This window comes from Pteropus vampyrus, unplaced genomic scaffold, assembly GCF_000151845.1.
Source record: "Pteropus vampyrus isolate Shadow unplaced genomic scaffold, Pvam_2.0 Scaffold58, whole genome shotgun sequence".
Lineage (NCBI taxonomy): Eukaryota > Metazoa > Chordata > Mammalia > Chiroptera > Pteropodidae > Pteropus > Pteropus vampyrus.
The window spans coordinates 5,220,219-5,244,485 of record NW_011888839.1 but is presented as its reverse complement, the minus strand read 5'-3'; the positions used below and the strand labels follow the sequence as shown (position 1 = coordinate 5,244,485).

Below are 24,267 nucleotides of genomic sequence, written 5' to 3'. Positions count from 1 at the left end.
ATCTTCCCTGTGTCCTTTGCCTACCACAAAGGTGAAACCTGGCCCACCTCTGCTCTGCAGCTGTGCACAGCCCAGTGGGGTAGCCTTTTAGCAAAAAGAGGGCAGTGCTTTTGCCAGTTTCTATGGAGGCTTCTCCTGAGGAGGCTTATTTATCAGCATAGAGTAATATCAAGTTAAATTTATTTCAAAACTTAGAACTTCTCATTCCAGGAGGCCAAAATTTCTTGTTTTGAAATTAATTTTTAATTTAAGAGAATATGGTTGATATTGGTTAATAAATCAAATTGAATCTTTTTTTGATTATGACCCCAAATTTTTCACTTTAATATTTTCAAAAAGTACAAATGTACAAAGTGTCAAAACTCTTATTTTTTCAAAGTTGGAGTTCTCATAACAGGAAAAATAAAACTTCCCTGGTCATCTGCTTTTGGCTCCTTTGCTATTCTTGGGCAGGGCCTAAGACACCCAGAACACCTTCTTTGCAGGAATATATTTTTCTTGATCAGAAGCAGGACCTGTCAATTCATATGTAATGAAAACTAACCATGCATGATTTCTAGCCTAATTTGGCATACTCCAAGGGTCCTTTGAAAGGCAGCTGGCATTTCTGATGATTACCTAAATTGAATTGAACCTTCAAATTGTTGTCATTTTAAAGCATGTGAGATTTAGTCCAAGAGGAAAAAAAGTAATAGCCATATATTACAAATTTCTGTTGATGTGGAAGAAACCGTTTAATTTCCCATTTTGGAGGCACAAATACATTTGCTATGCATCTTAAGAAAATCCATCATGATATACTCTTTCTGAAATAACTTTCCTAATCTTTGTTAGTATACTCACAGTATAGTTTAATTCATAGACATAGAAAGGCTAAATACTATTTTTAAAGGCACAACTTATTTGAACATGGTAGTGATGACTTTTCCTAAAAGTGAATCTTTACTATGCAAAAAAGAAACTTCACAGGAAATTTCAGATTAATTGTTGTTGTTTTTTTTTTTATTAACTATATTGGACTATTCATGGCAGTTAGTGAGTAATTCCAAAACATATAGGCTCAGTGTAGGGCATCCTTGATGCATGCCTCTTACATTCCTTTGCTAAAGAGGGTATTCTCTTTGGACCATAGAAATTGCATGCTACTTGCTCTTGTCCTCAACAGTGTCCTCCAAATTCTACCCCTACTTCTTCTTCCACTCATCTGTCTGTCTGTCTGTCTGTCTGTCTGTCTTTCTCTCTTCCCTCTCTCTTTCTCTCTCCCAGTTTCCTACATATGCTGTGACAATTGTGAAACCACAGTTGAAATATCACCTCCTCTGTGAAGCCTTTCCTGGTTTCTCTCTGGCTTCCCACCCCTCAAGCAGTGTGTCACTGTGCTTTCCCTGGGGCCATTTAGGTCTCTTTATACTTGGACAGATTCACAAAGAAGAAACATTCCTCTGGAGTAACTGCTTTATAGACTTCAGAGCCAGTAGAGAACATTCTGATGGAATTAATATAGAAAATAGATGTTACTCCTCAATTGGAAGTTTGTTTTTTCTTGACTAGAAGAATAGATCCCAAAATAAAGTTATATTTGTAATATAGTAATATAACAGCAGTTTAAAAACTAATTTGTAGCAATATGCATTCTTAACACTGACAGGAACTGTTGCAAATAAACTAGAATAGTCCTTTGCAGTTTGGATTACTTTTTTAATATAATAAGAATGATACAGCACATTAACACATTGGCCCATATCATATAGATAGAGAGAATATTTACTACCCCATCCTGGAGAAATGAGTATTTAATCTTTGAACAGCAGGAGGTTATCTCCAAGTAGAGAAACTTTAATTTTCACTATGCAGTTCCTTCATTTTCTCTGGAAGGACACCTGGAAAATTTAAACATGGTTCTTTAACATCAAATTTTGTGTCCGTAGGAGCCTGGGGGAAAGCAGAAGGACATTCTCGACAAGTCAATTTTTTTACTTTGATGAAAAGTCATCTGTCTTTTTTATTTGGGTTTTACCACAAATTGACTCCTCATAATGAAGTTTATTCAGGTAGTCATTTTATGATGAGAGTTAGAGGTGAAATATAACTATTTTTAATAGCAGTACTTTTAGTACCAGTGTGTTTGTGCCCTGTGTGTGTGTGTGTGTGTGTGTGTGTGTGTGTGTGTGGCATTACCGTAGACAGGGTTATACAATATGAAAATATAACAGGATGATACAATACAGAAATAAAGTGATAGCTTTTCTAATATTCTTTAAGGCAGAAGAGTTAGCTAATTTCCCAGTTCTTAAATGCTGGAGATGAAGCCATGTGGACAGTTATAAATGTTGGCTCTGGCTCTTATATTAGTTTTCTATTGCCGATATAACAAATTACCACAACTTCGTGGCTTAAAACAACACAGATTTATTATCTTACAGTTCTGTAGATTGGAAGTTTGCTATGAGTTTCACCAGAATAAAATCAAGGTGTCAGCAGGGCTGAATTTCTTCTCCTGGCTCTAGAGGAGAATCCTTTTCCTGCTTATCCTGCTGTTTGCAACATTCTATTACTTGTGGTTGTAGGATTGATATCCTGCTTGCTTGCTAGCTATCAGCTGATGGCTCTTCCCAGATTCTAGATGCCACCACATTCCTTGTCTCATGGCTTCTTTTCTCTATCTTCAAAGCTAATAATGGTTGATCTAGTCCTTGCATTGGATTGTTCTGACACAACCATGAAAAGTTCTCCACATTTAAGGATTCACGTGATTGGATTGGGCCCATCAGGGTGATACGTGATAACCTCCACATCTCCTGGTCCACAGTCTTACTTATATATGCATAGTCCCTTTTTCCATGTAACATAACATATTCACAGGTTCTAAGGGTTAAGACGTGGACATCTTTGGGGGGCCATTTTTCTCTCTATCACAATGCTGAAGAAAATAATCTTAATAGTTCTCAGTTGCCAAAAATCATTTTGCAATTAGGGATTACTAGGAGAATATTAGTTGAGGTTAAATTGGAGTAAAGAAAATTACCGAATAAAATCTTAGTTTCATAAGTTCTAAAACCCAAGTCTTTTGACTTACAAAGTTTTTGTATAGAACCAGGCCATCAGAATACAAGATTCCTCAACATTCTTAGTTATATTAAGACACATGGAGCTGAGAATTACTTCACAAGGCTGTCTGGTTTTGAATCTCAGTTCTGACTTACTAGCTGCATAATATTGGGAAAATCATGTAAACTTTCTGTGCCTAATTGTGAGTAGGTAAAATAAAGATACTAATAGTATCCATTGCAGGGTATTAAATGTTAACATATTTTTCAGTTAGAATTATTAGTGCCTAGCACTACAGAAGAGTTATGAATAATTATTGTAGAACTATACATTGCTACTAAGTACCCTTAATGTCCTTTACTTATAGTTTTCTAATATAACAGCATGCTCCATCTGAAACTGGATGCAAGTGTTTTTTTGTTTTTTTGTTTTTTTTTTGTTTTTAAATTGATGACTGATCAGGGTGGGGGGATTATGAGAAATTGTTCTTTTAAAGTTGACAGCATATTTTCTATTTCTCAGGAGAAGATTAAATTTCAGAGGGCAGAACATCCCTTTGTTAATGGAAAAAAAAATGTCACTGGTCTTTTTAGTTTAGCAAAAGTAAAAGTCAAAGGTTATTCTAAAATAGAGATCTCTAAGACTGAGAAATAAAATTTTTCTGCTTTATAACGTAATCTTTTAAAAATTGTAGTTACAGGCACATATTTGAAATTATATTTCCTATTAGGAAATAAAAAGCTGACTTCTCTGGGATGCTGGATGAATAGGAAGCCAGAAATCAGGACTAGAAGGCCATGATGAAGGACCTGTGACTGGGTAGGGACGGGATGGGCGTGAGGAATAGCCAGTCTGTGCATCATCACGGCAGGCTGGGACTAAAGACATGGCCAGAAAGCTTAGCCTGTAGATCTTGGGGACACTCATCTCTAGAGTCTAGTTTTAATTTTTGCTTATGATATGGAATTCCTCAAAGTCTACAGAAATATCTCATTTTGAACTCTAATTTGCTTTTTCTGTGCTCTGGGAGTGACAGTCGAGCCCATGCTAGTGTTTGTAAGGAATCTATAAAGAGGAAGTTAGTTGGTATAGTCCAAGTAAAGACAGAACGGTGAAATGAGAGGTGGTAGGTAGAAGAGTATGGCAGGAGACTGCACTGGGCTTCTGGCCAAGGGGACAGTTAACCATCAGCCCTGATTTATCATCCATGCATACATCTCACAAGGATTTCCAAAACTGTGGGAGAGGGGCAGGGCACATGGTTAGTGAAAGGTGGGAATGGGCTCAGATGACTGAAAATTTCTAGCAACTTGGAACACCTGAATTATATTAAGAAAAGACCCTCATATAAGCAGTTTACAATCTTGAAGATTATTGTGTTAAAAAAAGCAAATAGCTTTTTATTGATGGATTAAAATGCCATAGATTGTTAGATATCTTAAACATTTCAGATACTTATCTTTTTGATAAATTATCAAAATATTTTGTTTGAAATTTTAATGAAGTACAGCAATATGACAATTATTTCAAAGAAATATGTATGGCATTTCCTAAAATTACTTGATTATATTGCCCCCTTTTTTGTTGGTGATATATTTTCTCTGTTACTGGGAGCCCACTTAGGTGAGGTGTTTGTGGATAGGATTAGCAAAGGAACACAGATGGAACAGAGCATCAGCAGAGGTTTGGAAGCTGGCAACAAACACAAGAAACAGAAAGCAGACTATCAGGAAGATGAGATATCCTACGCAAGATCAAGTCAGCCTAAAGAGAGTCAATGTCCTTAGCAATAATAGAGTTCAGTAAGTGATGTACAGCATAGGGATAGATGCACAAAGCAGGGTGAAGAAAATATGATTAATGAAGCAAGATACTATTTCAGATATCAAATATTTTTGGTAGTTCTTCTTGGGTAGGAGCCAGACCCAGTGAAACAGGTATAAACCTTGCCTATGGTTAAAAGCAGTTGCATTGAATTTTATTATAACGTTTACCACACCTTTTTGTAAAGAGACTTTGTAATGGGTTCTCCAATGCGGAACCTTTTAAAGTGCTTTTACCTGGTTGAGATGGAGTTTGTAGGGGTATTAGATCAATAGTCCTTTGTAAGCCAATCTTGATAACAGGAGTTCTAAATGCTCCCTCCACTATTTTATTACCTGCAGCTCTTGAATAGTCCTGAAATGCAGTATAGCCATGCAGATGACACTGGAGAGCAATGGATCTTGACTTTCTTTAGAGAACTTAATATAAAAGCATATTCTCAGACCCCAGATTTAGAGCGTCTGACCCAATAGTTCTACAGTGGGATGCAGGGTTCTCCAGTTTTGATGAGCTGCCTTTATGATTTTGAGGTATGGGGTTCAGGGTCTGTTCTGAGGAAACTGGCCTGAAATCTTTGTGGTGGCAAAAATATCCTTCCTACCTAGCTTGATACTATCAAGCAGGATACTTGTGTTATTTAAATCAAAGGAATTCAGATATATTAAGATTCCAGTCAGGTCAAGTATTTAGCAGCATTTCTCAGAAAGAAAATTATCCTTAATTTGGAGAATAAGATTAGATTAATTCAAGTCTTATGGAGGTTGAGTGCTGTTTTGACTAGAGGGAGGCAATGTCTAGAAGCGTGAGCTAAGGTCTTCATCCCAAATGAGCGCAAAAACAAGAACAATAGGAACAACAATAAATCAAAGACAGGTTTATTTAAATCTTGGCCTCCAGTCAATGTTGTTGTCATTGACACTCTAAGTGTTATGGTTCACACTTATTCAGTTGTTTCTAAAATATTTTATTCTGTCATTGCCAGTGTTCTTAATTTGTCAAATTATGTCTTTCTGGGTCATGGTTTCATCACCTTGGCACTCTTCAAACTTCATCTATTTATTGAAACTAAACTGATTTATTATTAAATTAATTCCATTTATCTCAGAGAAGCACAGTTGTAGCTTGTGAATGTGCAAGATTTGATATAATATTCATTATATACTTCTATTTTATTAATTTAATTTTACATATAAAAAATATACCATCTGTGTCATTTTTCTACTTGATTGATATTAGCATGTTACTATTGTTAGTAGCATTTCAATGAGTTTAGCAGCCCTAAAAATGCCCAAAAGTCAGTAGGAAGTTCTTTGTGTGCTACAGCTTATAGCATACATTTATTTCACAATTAGTAGTCAGTTGCTTTGTAAATAAACCTATTTTGATAAATAAAACATATTTGTTGGTTACTTTGAAATATTAATATTTAAGAAATAAAAACTGTATCATTATAGCTTATCATGACACATATATTGTCTTTCATTTATCCATTTTCCAAGAAATAAATTACTTGAGATATCAACTTTATGGTAAGCAAAGGAGGCATCAGCTGTTTCAGGCAACAGAAGCTTTGGTGTACTTTGAAAAAATGAATGTGCATTCAGAAGGTTTAGTAATAACCCTTTGCAGATGATGAAAGTGTAAATCTAGAAATGGTTGCTGTTGACTATGGAATTAGAAACATTTACTTCTTGACTGATTAGATTTTAAAGGATGGACAAAATTTAAAGGTGTTCATTTATTGCTTTTAAATAACTTATAAAAATAATATTCTGAGATTTGATCTAAGCACCTGCTAATATATATAAGTAGTAACTGTGTCAGATGACACAAGAAAATGATATATCTATTAATTTATTTCTGATTTAGCAAGTTGCATATCTCAAGATACAATTCATAACTTTTTCCAGCAACAGAAATATGCTTTTACTATATAATTTAAAGCCATTGTCTATTGTAAAAATTTAAACAAATTGGGAATTTGTTGAAATTGAATTGTTTCTGGACCAGAGAAAGCACTATGAATGGAGAATATATATAAATAATTAAAAAGTGTGTAAGAGAAAAAGCCAAGAATTCATTTGCATTTTTGAATAAAGCCAAAATTTTATTTAATTATACAGTAGTGGGCTTTAAACATATATTTTTAGTAAAGTCTGTAAAACTGCCAGAAGCTAAAGTAACATAGATAGCCCAATTATGTATTATATTTTATTAATATAATCAGAGATTTTATAAAATATAAAAAGCTTCCAAGGTTTGGATCAGAGACAAAGTTTTCAGTGCCTTTTATGCAGCCGGGTAAAAATGCACAATGATTCGAATCAGAGTAGGGCAAGCTAGAGCCTTTCATCTTTATTTTTACTAGTTGACAAAACCAGGGCTTTAGCTTCCATTATCTAAAATTGCCCTGACTTGATGTAGTGGAAAGAGAGTGGAAAATCTTTCTGGTAAGACACTTGTAGGGAAACATTTTACCTTGAATGATAAGATTTAAAAATACCTTTTTAGTCTATTTCCATCTTCTTATATCATCTAAGTTCATCAACATAGTAAAATATCAACATGTATACCTCATACTGTACTTTAGCTTACATGCTAGATACACATATGTAACCTCCTATAGTGAAAAGTAATCTAGATTATTATTTCATACATAGGTACTTAGTATGTGCTACTCCCATAATTCTTCATTTTTTTCTAGATTCCTTCAGTTTTACTTTCTGTTAGTCTACTAAAACTTAACTTCACATGAAACCATTCAGTTTTTGAGTTTCTATCCATATTGGAGAAATGGATCAAATAAAAATCTAAGTTCCAATTCCAGATAACTTTTTACAGTCTTTTTACTCCATATCTTTTTATAGAATGCTTTCACCTTGGCATGGACCAAAAACTTTGGTTTCTATCTATGTGAACTACAATGGAAATTCCAGGCAGATTTTAGTTTGGAGAAAAAAAAAAAAGTTGAAAATGTTGTTCTAGACAAAAAACTTGTAAAAGGTGGATGGCTGCCTCTTGTAGTTTTTAGTTTACTTTTGAAACAGCTATAACAATCCATTCTGTTTGAAATGGGTCCTAGGACATATTCGCTGTATGACTGCCCTTCCTGAACCTGATATAGCTTAACAAGACGGGGAAGGTGGAGACCTACCTTTTACAGGTAGAATCTTGAGATTTTCTTCGACCATAATAATCCAGTAAAGCACAGAATTAGGTAATATCTTCTTCCAACTCTGATTGAGTGGAAACTTCTCCATATTATATAAGGTGCCATTTTGTAGTAACTTCATATATCTGACCTGATCCTTCTTTCTTCCCACCTGCCCAACACAAATCACTTAATTCATTTTGTTGGACAGCACTGAATGCAAACACATGGGGTGAGGAATGAGTAGCCTGGAGAACTACTCTGGTTCCACTGAAGCCCTCGGGGCAACAACCACTGGAAATCTGTAAACAGAGTTTGAATGGTCATCTTTCAGTATTGCTGAAGGGAAGATCTCAGAATGAGTGAGAAGTTCACTATGTATTCTCTAATCATCCACCAACTAGAACATTCTATTGTTGTAACCCCATACTAGAGAAAATAATGAATTTTATTCAGTACTGTTGGAATTTATAATTTCAGATTTCTTGGTCAATGACCTACATTATTTTAACACATAGAATACTATTTATCATTTTTATAAGTTTGAAAAAATGTGCAAATGAAAAAAGGAAAACTGTTACTGGCATGCAAGATAAAACAACTATCTTCTCTACACTCCTTAATGCAAAACCCAAGCCTGTCAAATGAAATTATTTAAAATAGACAATATCGTTCCTTTCCTCTTTCTTCTAGAGGGTGTTAATCCATTGGTCTTATTTAGGTTAATAGACTATCCAAATAGAATTTCTATTATTACTGATAAAGAACGGATATCATCGATAGGTAAATACCAATGGGTTACATATTTGTAAAGGCAAGTTTATTTAACTCTCTGAATTCAGTAGATAGTGGGATAGAAAACCTTAAATGTTCTCATTTTTTCCCCAGTGTTTTAACCATGCTGTACTGAGGGTTCTCTTCCCATCTTTTAATGATACCTTGCATAGATTCTATAATTTTCCAGTCACTTTAATTCTTAAGAGTCAGTCCAGTTTAATACTTTACTTTCATTTCATCCTAGGCCATGTTTCAACAGCACACCTGAGAAGAGGAGGCATGATTTCTTGTAGTGGCATATAATTTGTTCTAGACACTTCTCATTTTCTTCTCTTTAGGACCTGGCTCCTCTAGGATGCAGGAGAAAATGGCAAAAGGATGAGCACTCTCCACTTACCTTATGTTACTGCTGTTGTTCATTCTGTTGGTGTTCAGTGATTCTCTGGCTAACACTACCTGGATGTTGATTGCCTGTGTGGAGCTGGTATGGGCACATCCAATATCTCAGAGGATCTGTGAGCCCTTCCCACTGGACAGGTCCTTGACAAGGGAAGCTTGATTTGACTTCTTTCACTATCCCATTTTAGTGCTGTCTCAAGCAGTTCAGCAGCTTGTTTCTGGGATCTACTTACTAGTGAATACCTCTCTTGGATAGAGTACCAGCAAAATGACTTGAATGTGGCTCTTTTCTCCTGATCCGAGAGACACTCTTAACATCCTTGTATGTCAGTTGGTGGAGTGCAAGCTGCTTTCTATAGCCCCTCTCTCTTCCCTCTGCCATCTCTTTCCATTTCTCTTTTCCTTACTCAGTTATGTATGGGAGAAATCTGAACATTTGTTGTCTAAGCAGATCTCTAAGTGAGAAACAAAATGCCAATCTCTCTTTCTTGGAGGAGCCTTCAAATGATAGGTGTTGTTTTTTTCAAATCTCCCCCGCACTTACAGTTGTCTTTGGGAGGGGGATTCTCCCTTCCCTCAGAAGTCCTCTCACTGTGCTGATTCAGAAAACCCTCTCTCTCCTTTCCAAGTGTTGATTCAGAAAGTCTTTTCTCTTCTTCCCAAGTGTTCTTCTTTTATATCCTGAGGATGGGGGAAGGGTAGGAGAATGGTCTATCCTGGAAGAGTGGACTCAAGACCTACAGGAGGACCGTTATCTTTAGACTTAGTGAGTCTTTGTCCACCATCTGTGAGCTTAGTCGCCAATTTCTGAGTAACAGGAAAGTCCCTATGCACTATCCTCCTACACACTGATATTAGACTGAATGAGGAAAGTAGAGAGAAAACCTTATAAATTCTCAGCTAACTTTTTACAGTATAATAGCCAATGTTCTGTATCTTTTGTCTATCAGATATTTTACACATGTGAGGACTGCATAATTTGCAGTACAGCCATGATGCTATAAACACCAGTATACATTTGTAGAGAAATTATTAAGGTGACTAGAATAACTCAAATATAAATGTTACCTTTGATATATATATATGTATATTTGGTGTCATTATGCAACAATAACTATGGTTATATTAGTCCTAAATTTTCACTTTCTTCCCTTAAAGTACAATTAGCATTTTCTATTTGCATGTCCATTGGAAAGAGTATTATACTTGACATCAGAAAACCTGAGTTCAGATCTAGCCTCTTCTGGGTACCTGCATTGCTGTGTGACTTTGGGCAATTCCCTTACCTTCACTGGACTTCACTATTTAGTAGCTTATATGTAACACTTTGGGAGATTTCTGGATCTCTCATATTATGCCTAGTAGTAATCCTAATTATTTAAAAAATGCTATTAAGTCAGTAATTTAATGTGCTTCCTCAATGTTTGCCTAATGTCACCTGATTTAACTATATCCCCAGTAGCCTGATATATTCCATAATGATTTGTTGCCTATAACTTTTACCCAATCCTGTTAAAGTAGATCTTTAGATGTTTTGATCTAATTATTTTGATTACTGCTATATAACAATTTAGAGATAGAGTGGTAAACATATCTTATAGGTAAACACCAGAGCCATAAAAAATGACTTCTAATATTATAAATAGTAGTTTATGTGAAACTGAGGGGCTTTGATTTTTGTGCATGATCTAAGTCTTTTTAAAATTATGATTGACATTGATGCGTCAGTCTTTCAGTTATTACTTGAGAAATGTAACATATTTCTTTAAAATATTTAGTTTCCTAATTTATTAATTGAATGGCTTAAAGATCATTAAATCTTTAAGCATGCACATGTGACCAAAGTGTAAGTGTATCTGCAAGTTGGTATTCATTTGAGAGAAATTCTTTTTGCTTAGTATGTTTCTCTTTCATTAATAACACATTTAGTTTATTATGTGTGTACATGAATAGAAAAGAGACCATTATTTTAAGCATTCTAGATGAGCCATATGTTCTATATAAGTCATAGTGCCCATAAAGAAATTTTCTTTAATAAAGAATGTTTTCCTATTGTCATACGACATTTGAAATAGAGTTTTTCTCTCAAGGTACTTGGGTGTTGGATTTATATTGATAATCATTATTACTGTTATTTAGCCTAGATTATTTAGTTATAGCATTTGTTTACCATAGAGCAATAACCTTTCTTAAAAAAAATATGCCTTCATAAATTATCTTTTTTTTTAATGGTAAGTTTGCGATTGATGGTATCTAGATTACTTGTAAAGTTTCTCTTTTGGGATAGCTTTCCTTTTGGAAATTTTAGCACTAAAAATATTGTCTTTTCAAAGACATCCTTTTCTTTGTGCCTTATTTTTTTGTTTGAATTTGTTTTCTCTGTAGAGATATAATAGTTTAGAAACAGTGATACTGAAGATTACCTTTTGTTCTGGTATATTTCAAAATATCCAGGGTTATTTATTTTGACTTCCGTATTCAATATAGAGTCCTAAGAGACACGTCTTAGATTTTCCATACTGAATATATGCATTTAAAATAAATGCATCCACAACATGTTTACAAAAATATAAAGGTATAATTTTTTTTTTTTCTTTTAAGATCAGGAAAGCTTCCCATGGCTTGACAGATAAAGTGAACAGCCTAAAGACTATTGAAAATTCATGAAGTTTGTGCAGACCAAAATTTATTTTAAGTGTATGAATAAGAAACAATTTCCATTTCAGGTTCTTTTTGAACAGGCACAATACATAATTACAATTAGCTGATTGGCATCTATTCCTTCTAGTGATTCAAAATCATTATGCACTTTGTTGTACTGTCCGCTTTCAAAGTTCTTTGATTGCTAATTTTAAAGGATGATATTCATTTCAGAATGAGAAATCTTATATATTCAGAATCGGAAAGCAACAAATTGTATTCATTTTCAATTTTTTAGTTTAATAAAAACCAGAATAGATGTGAAGAGGGAAGAAAAAGAGGTTTAATAACTAAAATTGAAATTGTCTCTAATTGATCTTGTGTTTATTCATCCCATTTTAAGGAAAGTCTTTTATTTCTGTATGATTTTTTGCAATACATATTTCTTTTATTTCTGAGACTTCAGCCCTACAATAAGAGTGGTAAGAGAATGCTTTTTCTTTTACTTTACTTTTTTTTTTTTGAGTTTTAGACAGGAAAATATACAGTTTTCTTTTTAAAAGCATTTTGTGTTTAATTCAGAATTTGATATACCACTTCAGAAAGGTGTATTAAATACTTTATTTCAGCTTCGAGGTTTCATTTGCAAATCATCTTATTTAGGAATTTTAGGACTTTTAGGGCTTTTAGGACAAGTGGCAACCCAGTTTTTCTTTGTCTATATGTTTATACACGACATGGATTTTGTAAACAATTAGAATGCCATTCTTTTTTATTGAACAACGTAGATAGCAGTCATGTAAAAATTTAGTTGGTTTTAATTTACACTGCTAGTGGTTTGTGCCGTAGTCGGTCTGACACTATTTATTAGTAAACAAATATTTCCTTCCAGTAAACAAAATAGGAATTGGAACTGAACTAAATATTTTCAAAAACTAGCTCTGATAGACTGTACCTCCCACTTCTAAAATATTTTATATTTTTGTTCCAGAACCAAATAAGAACTAAATCAATTGACTCTATTACTAGTTATGGGTCTGTTTTTGCTCATATTTTCAACAAACCGGATGCCCTTAGGTTTGTAACACATTTTATTTATCTGCTCTGTCATAAAATAAAACACTCACATTCATAGCTTTGAGGAATAGATGTGGTGATCGATCATTAAATGGAAAGCACAAAAAATGAGCAGCAGATGTTGCTTTTCTTATTTTGCTTTGTTTTACATATCACAAATTAAACTCATAAAATGTTGTAGGAATATTGGACAGTACACATTCTCACTATTAGCTGAAACAAAACAAAACAAAAAACACCCTGCTGCCCAATTCTTTTTAACTTATTAGCCACATGGCTAATTGTCTACTTCTTTTAATGCCTCCTCTCTCCAACATTGTCCTGTTAATGACGCTGTATGGGGTGCTTTCAGAGAAAGAGGTTATAGAATGGGTTTGGGGTGAGGGGGAAGTGAAGAAGAAGCGAAAGTCTGCTTTACTAGGCCAATGCTACCCCCACAAGAGCTTCAATAATTTGTATCTGAATCAAAGTTACTATTGGTCTATTTATTTAAAATATCTAAATGAATAAATAATAATAATAATAATAATAATAATAATAATAATAATAATAATAAAAAGCTTGACATAAATACCTTTAATATTTCTTTTCATTTAGAAAGGAAATGTCCTAATCATTCGGAATTAAGGATTTAAAAATTGCAAGAGCTTTATTACTTAAACCACACAGAGTATTAAATCATAGGCTTGTTTGAGGCAGGCCATGATGGCCATTATACGGGGAAAACTTTTAGCACATATTTCTTACCTAGTGTCGGTTTTAATGTAATAAATGTCCTGAAGATTTATCTGGTCAATTAAAATATTTGGCTTATTATGAGAAGTCCAGACTTGAATATTATATTTTACATTTTTGCTGTGGATTTTTCTAATAATATACTATAAAGACTCTATGGGTCTAAAAATCTTATTTCTATGATAATCATATTCTATAACCCTTACCTTCTATTTTATATTCCTACTAAGCTGTTACATGTATCACTGTTATATCTAAGTCAGGGAAATAAATTAAACTTTCACAGGAGAAAAATGAAAGACTAGCATGTTTCTTCAGTCCGTATTTCCACTATGCGAATCACATTTTGCAAATTGGATATTAGATAACTTTTATAGGTAATGTAATTATTTGCTTGTATACGATAGGTACTATTTAAAAGAAAGCTCACAAAATACTGTTTATCACAATATCTACAATTATATATATTTAAGAAATCAAAATGTAAATCTTTATCTCAGTGCTTTCTTTTTTTACTCATGCAGCTCACAGTTTTTTCTTCTTCCCATCATCTAGTGCAAGCAAATACTTGAGTGCTTCATTACATGGATCATTTGTGCTTCCTAGATAACCAGAAGGTGTAACTCTTGTGTTGATCAATTATAGGAGACTTCCCCTGAGGCCCTAGAAAAAGAATTCTTGAAAGAAATTCTTATCTGCTTTGCCTGACTCCCTTTGATGACTGATAACACATCTAAAGGCTAATGTGTGTTAGAAGCTGACATACATTTAGGGAAGGTGTATTGCACCCTAGAGATCTGATGCTTTCTTTCACTGTCTAGAATTCTATCATTCTCTTTTTTCTAGTGAGTTAAAAAAAGGTCAATTTGATAAGCAAACACATAATTGAATGATTATTTTTTTACATCACAAATATATTTAAGTCCATCAAAATGATATATAAAAATTGTATGTGAAATGCGTTATAAAGAATGTAGTTAAGAGGACTTATTTTGGCTAAGAAAACAGTTTATAGTAGACTCTGAACTTCAATAACTTTAAAAGTTGGGTCAGATTTAAGAAATGTATAAATTATAAAGAACTATTTCATCACTTTAATGTCTCTTTTTTAATGAGAACTTTTATTTCTGTTTTTGGTTTGTTTTGTTTCTGTTAGATTTTGTGTTGTGCTTTTTGACGAGTTTAAGGCATACTCCAATTCTTTTCTCTTCCCATATGCAAAGGAAGGAAAGAGTGGCATAAAGTATTCAGTAACCTATTGATGGATGGTACTATTGGTAGATAGGAAATATCTTAATGACGTAAAATTTATACAGCTTTAGAATTTAAATCTAAAAAGGCTGTATTTGCTTTGATGAGTGGATCAGAAGAAGAAGATATAAAGGGATGAAAATCATTAATACTTACACAAATAGACTAAAATTTTATAACGTGTAGAGATTAAAAGAGTGGTTACATATTAGAGGAGTATATAAATGATAAACGCTTTCAGTTGCAGAGTGGAAAATATAGAAAAGAATCAGGACGATACCTCATGATTTGATCTGCTTAATCTGAGAAGATTTTGTGGAAAGATAAAATAGATATAGCATGTCAAAACTATGAAAAATATTAAGAAGGTTGTGCCATATTTTTCTTTAATTCAGAAAATACACAACTAACTTTAGAAATATTATATGATTAATTTAGAAGGTAATTGTTAATGGATTCAGCTATTCTGTATTCTTTAGTGCAGTTAGATTCAACTACTAGAGAATGTGTTTTTACAGTTATACTATCGTCCATCTTTTATTTGAAATATTCCACTGTTACAGAATTATTTCTTCCTTCCCCCTCAATATTCTGATATTTTTATTCTTATTTTTAGTAATTGGGAGAGATAAGAAGTGGAGAAATGCAAATATTCTCAAGAGAGTTAATTAGGTCTTTAAGGAGAGTCAACTGGTAGGAATCTTTCAACTGGACAACTAGCTGAGAACAAGTTGATAGATGATATTTTGTAGTAATGCAGGGAAAGGCTCTGGAGTCCACTGAGATTTAGTTTGTTTCCTAATTTTACTATCTTAATTTTTTAATTTATAAGATATAAGTGATTATAGTATCTATTTTGTAGAACTATTAGGAGGATTCCAGAAGATTAGACATATAGAGAGTTTGGTACTTGGAAAGGATTCACTGAATCTTACCTGTATGTTAACTATGGTAGGGGATAGAAGAGATAAAATTTTGGAGTGGTCATTCTTAAAATATTCCTTGCATTTCTCATAATAATGTTTAATTTTTTAATGTTCATTTTGATCATCTATAAAAAAATTATTCTTCCTCACCTGGTTAACTGCAGACCTGACCAGGTGTTAAACGTGTATTACTACATTTACACCATATTCAAACGAAGTGATGTTAAGCCAAGGCACTATGTTTTTACAATGGTCCCTAAGATTAGGAGTCTGTGAAAATATATGTTCTTTAAAGGAGGTAGACACAGTTTTTAAGTATGAGACATACCTTGAGGTTGTGGAATACATCCCTAAGAGGGCAGTTTAGGGTGGTATGATCAGAGCAATGGTTAGGTATCAGTTATTAGGCTCTGGATTAATACAAGGGCAATAGCAGGTTGATATTAGGGAGAAAAGTGGCAAGAACATGGCAAGAATGGTGAGGGCTACTGAAAGGCAAATGTTTCATATTTCAAAATTTACCCACACTGACCTTTCAGATCTTAGCCAACAGACAATTCATCAAATTATGTTTCTCATTCATTATGATCTCCCTCCCTCTGTTGCTGTTGTTTGATTGGGTGACTAATGAAGAAACATGGAACTCAGGGCAGGATTCGAGCATGTTGGCTACTTTTCAGTCCATTCCATTGGCAAGATGTGGACCTTGACCATATGGTGAGGCTGGGCACTTATACTTTTTCTAGTGGTTTATTCATATGTGCCTCCTGCAAGAAATTAACGCTGTTCACACTTGTTTAGCCTTAATAAAAATCTTTTTAGCTGAAGCACAGGGATAAGGTCACCATCTGCCACATGAAATGCCAATATTAAATGAGCAACAGGAGGAAGGCGTCTTTTATTCTTAGAGACTTTTAGAAAGAACTTCAAATAGGTTAAACACTAATTGATTTTCCTCTTCACCAGTTTAGGCTATAATTTACATTTTATATTGTCAGTTGCATTGTAATAGCTGTGGAATCTATCAGTGTGTATCATTCTTGCCATTACTAGAAATGGCACTACAGGTAGATTTTAAAAATATGAATGTCTCCAAAATCAAACATATACTGTCTGTGCCAGATACTACTTGAAACTTAAACTAAGGCAGCCCAGTAGGCATCTTTGATTTTTTTTTATGACAGGGCTTAGGTAGATTATGGACTATGAACTATTTTATTAAAAAGTACATTTTTAAATGGAGGTATGTAGTGTGAATGGATTTTTGGCTTCTTGAAAATTAATAGGTACTTCAAAAATCTGCTTCTATCACAAGAATTTAATTGTGAGAGGATAGCTAAAATATTTAAATGACATTTGTTGTTATATCTTTGTATCCTGTATATTATAATGAATGTTTTCTTTGTTCAATACGTTTTGTAAACAGATCACAATGATGAATAATTAAATATGGCTTTAAAATCACAATATTGAGATTTAAAAAAAATGCATTATATACAAAGGAATAAACTTGTTCTTTTATTCATGTTTTGTAACATCTACTATAAAAGGTAGCATTAAAAATTGAAGCCTGAGTCTAATATTAATGAATATAACATCCATTTTGCCTCATTTCATCACTTTTACCTTGTTTGGTCATATTTAGCCTTTCGTATATTATTTGTAGCATTGTACCTTTCATTTTCAAACGTATGTTGGCATTTTTATTGTAATAGATTATACCATTCATAACTACAAAATTAACAGATGTTTTCAGTTGAGGAAAAAAACTGAGACACAACGGATATGTGAATAACGAACAAACTAAAAGAATGTGTAATTATGAACCAGAAAGTTGATAGTAACTTGTCCTCATTTTATTTTGGTTTTAAAAATTTGGTCCTACACAATAACACAAATTAGAGAGAAAATGTCTAGACAGATCCAAGCTCTAATTCCTATTGCTGTGGTCACTAATCTCATTTCTTTGACCTTATTTTTCTCTGTGACCTTTACTTCTTAACTGTCATACCACTTATTCTAATTTTATTAGGAATGATCATGAGGCTGTTCCAAAGGTGCTGGAAGCAATATTTGTTAGAAGTATTCCATTCTCAGTGAGGGATATTATTTTTTTCTTATATTTTGAAATTTATATGACCAGCATAGTTGAAAAACCAGCCCAGTTATTTATCATCACGGCTATTTACCATGTGTGTTTGTTCAGAGGCCAGCATGCAGATTAGGAGGCAAAATATTTGAAGTCTACAAAACAATGAGTTGATTTTAAAAATTAATTTAAAAAATTAATGCTAGTATTTTTGAGTTTTCTAAATCCTCTTATTGAGGATTTAGGTAACTTTAACTCTTTTCTAGCTAACTTTAACTTTAGCTAACTTTAACTCTTTTCTTGCCTGTTAGAAAAATGAATAAGTTATTAACATGGATATGTAAGTTACCTATTTAGGCTTTGTTATTGGTGATTTGCACACACCAATGACAAATGTCAACACTTAGATGTCTTGATCTTTCGGATTATTTCATTATGGCAGTATCTTTAATTGTATATTCTGAAGATTTTTATTTCAAAATATCAAATTTGAGAGGCAAAATCATATTGTATTTAATAGGTTAAAAGGTGAGACATGCCACATCTCAAAAACTCATAAAGCAACACAGATATCAGCAGAATATCCAAGTAACATTGGATATTCTCCCCTACAATGCTCCAGGCAGGTCCAATCCTCTCTCCACAGGTTCTGAAAATTTACAAAGGCTTGTAGTAGGTGGGAAAGGTTGCATGCTCAAGGTTATCCCACAGAAGGATTTTTGCTTATTCTGGAGAAGTTTCTGTTCTGCAAAGCATCAACTCACAGGGGAAACCAAGCCTCTTTATTAATGACCAGAAACCAACCATTTAAACCGAATATTCTCATGAGCAAAAAACTTCGTTGATGATTTTAGGAGAACATTGGTGGGGGAAGGTAATAGCACATTAATGCAAATGACTTTAAATTGGAACTTAAGTCAAACTTGCTATTAATATATCTCTCATGAATTCTATTTGGTCTCAACTTCATAGCATTCCACTGGTTCCTCTTTCCTCTTTCTGTCTAATCATCCTATATAATTTTCTTTTTTGCCAAGAGGAAAACAAATCCCATTTTCCTATTTCCTAGAAAGCCTCACTGTTGCTTTGTTGCTTTGGCTTCTACCTTTGCCTAAGATTTTCTTTCTACTTGGTAAGGCATTTTCTCAGACAAAGAAAATTTCCTTTCTAATGGAAATTATTGTGCCAGCGGTTAAGATAGCATGCTATTTATTTATTTGTTTTTACTTTATCATTAATAACTTTCATTGCAGATTGCCAACTCAATCATACTAGATGGTTAAAAAAAAAAAAAAAATGGGATTAATGCGAAGTGCCCTGTTCAGTGGCTTCTACATTTGCTTTTCTCTCAGTCACTTTGTTGGTCTTAGAAACATTAGCCTATTAAGAAAAAGTAGAAGTTTTCTGTAATTACAGACATTGATAAAGAAATATAGAATCAATTATTGAGAACTTGAAAGCAGTTAAAAGCCTGAGTATGATGTAATTATGTCATGTAAGAAAAATGGACTATGAATAGTATATTGACAAAACAGGAATAACATAGACAAACAGAAAATGATTCTCTATGAAAATATATTTTGGAAATCAGAAGACAAGCCTATTTTTAAACCCAAGGATAATTTTGATGTCAAAATAATTTTGCACCTAATTCATTTTACTCTAAAGTTCATGTAATTTAAAAATAAACTTAATGACATGTTAATTTTCTTTAATGTAACAGGAAATATATTGTTCTTATATTTTCCATGGACTCTCTTTAGTTGGGGCTAGAAGCTAATAGAATAATTATTGAAATGTTGTTTTTTTGAAAGGGTGCGTATGAGCTGTTTTTGGTGTTTGGAATGAATACAGAAGACTAATTTAGTTATGTTGGCCAATCAGTACGCTCTGTGCAGATCTCAGAGGAATTTTTATATTTTGCTATAATTAGACTCATAATTATCAGTTAACAATTAATTAGTTTTCATCCTACCTGTGGAAGCTTGGAATGTATCCTTGGAGATAATGAGATATGTCCCTAGCTATTGGTAGAACTATTCTTTAGCAGGCATAACTTACAAGAAGATAACATTCATAAAACAGTGCTTTGTTATAATTTATTTATAAATTATTTACTATTCACTTAAAGTTTAGTTATTTGTACCAATTAGTAAGACAATCACAAATTATTTTTGAGTATTAGATACATAATATTTTCAGGTAAATGCAATTTTATTTCTTTGAATTAAAGTGACCAAGATTAATCTAAAAATTGTTTCTAAGACATTTTGTCATATAGTATTTGGTTTTGAATCTAGTCCATGAATGAGTGTAAACATGTTATTGATTATTATGTACACTAGTGAAGCCAAAGTACTAATTTTTATTCCACTCAGTAAGTTAAACTTTCTCCTTCAGGTTTTTTCATGTAACAAACAGTTATTGAGCACCCACTATTGGCAGGCCTGTATTTACACTGGAAAAAATAAAATGAATTGTGCTCCTTTTTCTCGATAGATTTCCCAACTTTATTAACAGTCAAGACAGGGATGGTCAGTCATACATCTCTGATTGGAATATGCTTCCCTGAGTGAAATGAGGTGCAAAACATGAAGATCCACAACAGACTAGGCAGTACAGGATTCCCAAAGCAGCTGATGCCAGCTAAAAACTATGTGTTATTGTGAGTGGGATGAGAGGAAAAGGCATTTTCATTCAGACAAATCATTTTCACCAAAGGCCTAGGTATAGGACACAGACCTCTATTTTCAGAGCACGTGAAGTAATTTAATATGCTTACAGAAAAAGATATATGTGAGGCCAGAGCTTAAGATGAGATTACAGAGATAAGCAGGAATGAGATCAGGAAAGGCTTTATGATTTAAATTAAGGACTGTGAATGACAGTATAAAAGTTATGGACAATTTTTGAAAGATTTTGAGCAAAGGAATGGCATCAAATTTGTATTTTAAGGAAGATCACTCTGCAAGCAATGAGAATGTGAAATGTGTGTCTGTGAGTGAGGCTAGGTGGGTTTAGGTAGATTTGAAATACAAAAACAAAGTGAGAGACATATTATGAGACTATTAGAATAAACCAGATAAGAAATAAGAGGCCTGGACTAAGGTAGTGGGACTGGGAATGGAGAAGTGAGTAATAGGAGGGTTGACTCAGTATGACTTAGGGACCAAGTAGAAGTGAGAAGTGATGAGAAAACAGAACTTTAAAATTATTTCCTTCTATGGCCATGCTACCCTGAACAAGCCCGATCCTGTCTGATCTTGGAAGCTAAGCAGGGTCGGACCTGGTTAGTACTTGGATGGGAGGCCACCTAGGAAGACCAGATGCTGTAGGCATAAAAAAAAATAAAATAAAAAATAAGGAATTGTAAGCTGACAAAGTCCTTGCAATCTGTGAGGTCAATCAAGGGTTGCCTCGCCGCCCCGCAACCTCCGCCCCCAAATCATCTCCTTCGTTATCTGTAACTGGTATGAAGCTATTTTTCAATGTCCATGGGAGAATGTTTTTGCTTGTTATTTTAACAAATTATACAATGCGAGACCAATAATAATTTTGTAATTGGTAGTTTTAATAAACAATTATTAGCTCCTGATGTTTAATTTCTTGTATATTAACTGTGTAATATAAAGATGTAAAAATAGGATCACAAATGCATCATAGTTGTCTTACATTATTTTTTTATTCATATCTTTCAAAAGCAGTAGTCATTTAAAAGTAGACTTTTAAAAGCAGTAGTCATTTAAAAGTAGACTTTTAAATTACATTTTTTTTTTTCGATCTTAAAATGTTGCAGAGTTTATAGTGGGCATTCAGTTTTTTTAAATAGAATTCTACTTTCTGATACCTGTCCTCCACAGGGTTTTATTGTGACAAAGGTCATGTTGAGAAAAGGGCAATGTCATAATTTAACAGTGATTTTTACTATCAAAGTACATTTATTAAACAAGCAGCTTCTACTCTTTCAGATCTGCATTATGATTAGTAGTAGGTGCAAAAATGCCACTTCTGACCCTCTTGAGTTTATATAAGTCTAAATGTTTTCCTGAACCACATTATTGCTTATCCAGATATGTCTTCTAAGCAGAATGTCACTTTTAAATAATCACCTTTAAAAATCAATATAATTAGTATAATTTGTATGACTGTTTCTTCTACTATTTCCTTGTGTTAATTTTGTTGGTCTACTTCCTCTTTCTCCTCAACCAAAGAGTTATTTAAAATAGGGAATGAATATGGACATTTTGCCAACACGTTATTTAGATTATAATGAGAGATACTGGGCAGCTATTTAGAATGTTTTGTAGACTTTTTCAAGTAAAGAGAAATATGTCAGCATTGGCTTATAACCTGCGTTTAATTTGTTTATTTTTTTTATAAATTTGCAGTCAACCTTATTTTCATTTACACCAGATAGCCTGTGAGTTTACTGATTCCAAAAGACAACAAAGAATAAAATGAGAATTTTAGCAGAGTAGATATTAGTCCCAGTTGCTTGGCTCTTTTGATAGCACATATGAATTATTCAGCATCCATATTTAATAGCATATGTTATACTCCTTAATACATCTATAACCATTCACTTCCAGAGGGGAAACTACCCTGCTGCTTGTGGTTTATTTATTTCATTTTTCAATGAAAGCTGAAGAGAACATTGAATATTTCCCCAAAGACCCACTATAGACTGAATATTACTACTTTAGCATATTATCCTCCATTGTATTTTCTGAAATGATTTCCTTGGGAATCCTATCAGATTTTTAAAATAATTTTAAATACATTCTATTTTGAAAGTCTGCTGATTCTTACACTGTAGTGCTGTGACATTTAAAAATATATGTACATATGTATATATAAATATATAGGACATAAGTTGATATTTATGATATGAAGAAATGATATCTGGTTAGATACTGTTAAGATGATATTCAATCAATTGTCTCAAAGGGGCAGTGAAAGTCTCAATAATAATTATAATTATTATTATTTTTATTATTGGCATTTTTCTCAGACATCAAAGAAGTCTGAAGTAAAATGTATTTAACCTAAAAAAATGTGCTGCTGGTTTTTCTGAACTATTTCTTTTATATTTCAATGCTTAAATAGATTATACATTTTTAAACAAGTGAGAAATTATAGGTACAGAATTTATGAGTTCAAAATGCTTCTATTATTGACAAATAACTTAATTACTGGAAACATCACTTTATTGGTATATCTTACAGACAGCAGACTGCTGCTGTCTTGCAGTAATCAGGCTGCAGGAGCATGTCATGATTCAATTGAAACACATTTTTTCTATCAGGAAAACTAAATAGCATCAAATATCTTTGACTTTACACAGTGTGATGACAACAGCCTTGACTAAACACAGATCATTTGCTTCAACAAAAAGAATAGGTCTAACTGTCTGTATACTAAATCCTTTATCCTACTACAAATTATGTAAACTACTTATAGTTTTAGAGTCATATATTTCGAAGGTACCTTAACAATGAGATAATTCAACTTCATCATTTTATAGATGAGAACATTCAAAATCATTGGTGGATAAATGATTTTTCTGTGATCAATGGCTGGTTAGTGGCTGAGTAGGGATATAATGCAAGATGCCTGATTCCAGTCTAGTATTCTTTTTGTATTGCCTTATATTACTTATTTTTAAGCATAATAAATTAATTTGAACAAACAGTATTTCTTCTTTTATCTTTCAAACATAAATATTTTCTTTTTGTGGGAATTCTGTGTCACTTTAAAAAACTAAATCATTAGGTACAAAATACACAAGACATTTTTGAGGAACTTGCTTTGTGACATTTATATGAAATATGATGATAACCTTTTATGTTAATCACTTTGTTTCACTCAATTTTAAAAAGTAATTCTTATGGAATTTAGAGAAGGATTTGCACCATAAATATCAGTAGATTTGACTATAACAGTCAGGGAGACTTTATAGGGATATGGGCAATTATATTGAAATATACTTAGATGATAAAACATGAATATAAAATGAAAGTCTTTAATGTGAATATTTGTTTTAGAAAAATAACACAATTATTGCTACATTTCTGCATAATAGGCAAAGAAAAGCTATAGTTCTTTTGAACTATGTTATGTGATCCAAAGGAGCTTTATATTTTTACTTTATGCTGCCACTTTCTCGGTAGAAAATGTGATTAGAAATGTAATTTTGTATTTAGTAAAATCGCTTTACTTTTGGGAGGGGGCTGGTGATATGTATCTAAAGCATCATTGCATGAAATCCATACATTTCTTATTATGATTTTTAGTTATGCACTTTTATGATTATATGAAACTCAGTCTATCAGACTTTAGTAATGAAATTG

General features: G+C 32.9%; 1 protein-coding gene and 1 pseudogene across 3 annotated transcripts in view; both read left to right on the top strand.

Moving 5' to 3' along the window:
* The window catches only part of GRIK2 (glutamate ionotropic receptor kainate type subunit 2), a 580,378-nt gene that overhangs the window by 56,492 nt on the left and 499,619 nt on the right, over nt 1-24,267 (top strand). The gene's annotated exons all lie outside the window — the stretch shown is intronic.
* On the top strand, nt 21,137-21,255 carry LOC111740157 (annotated as a pseudogene).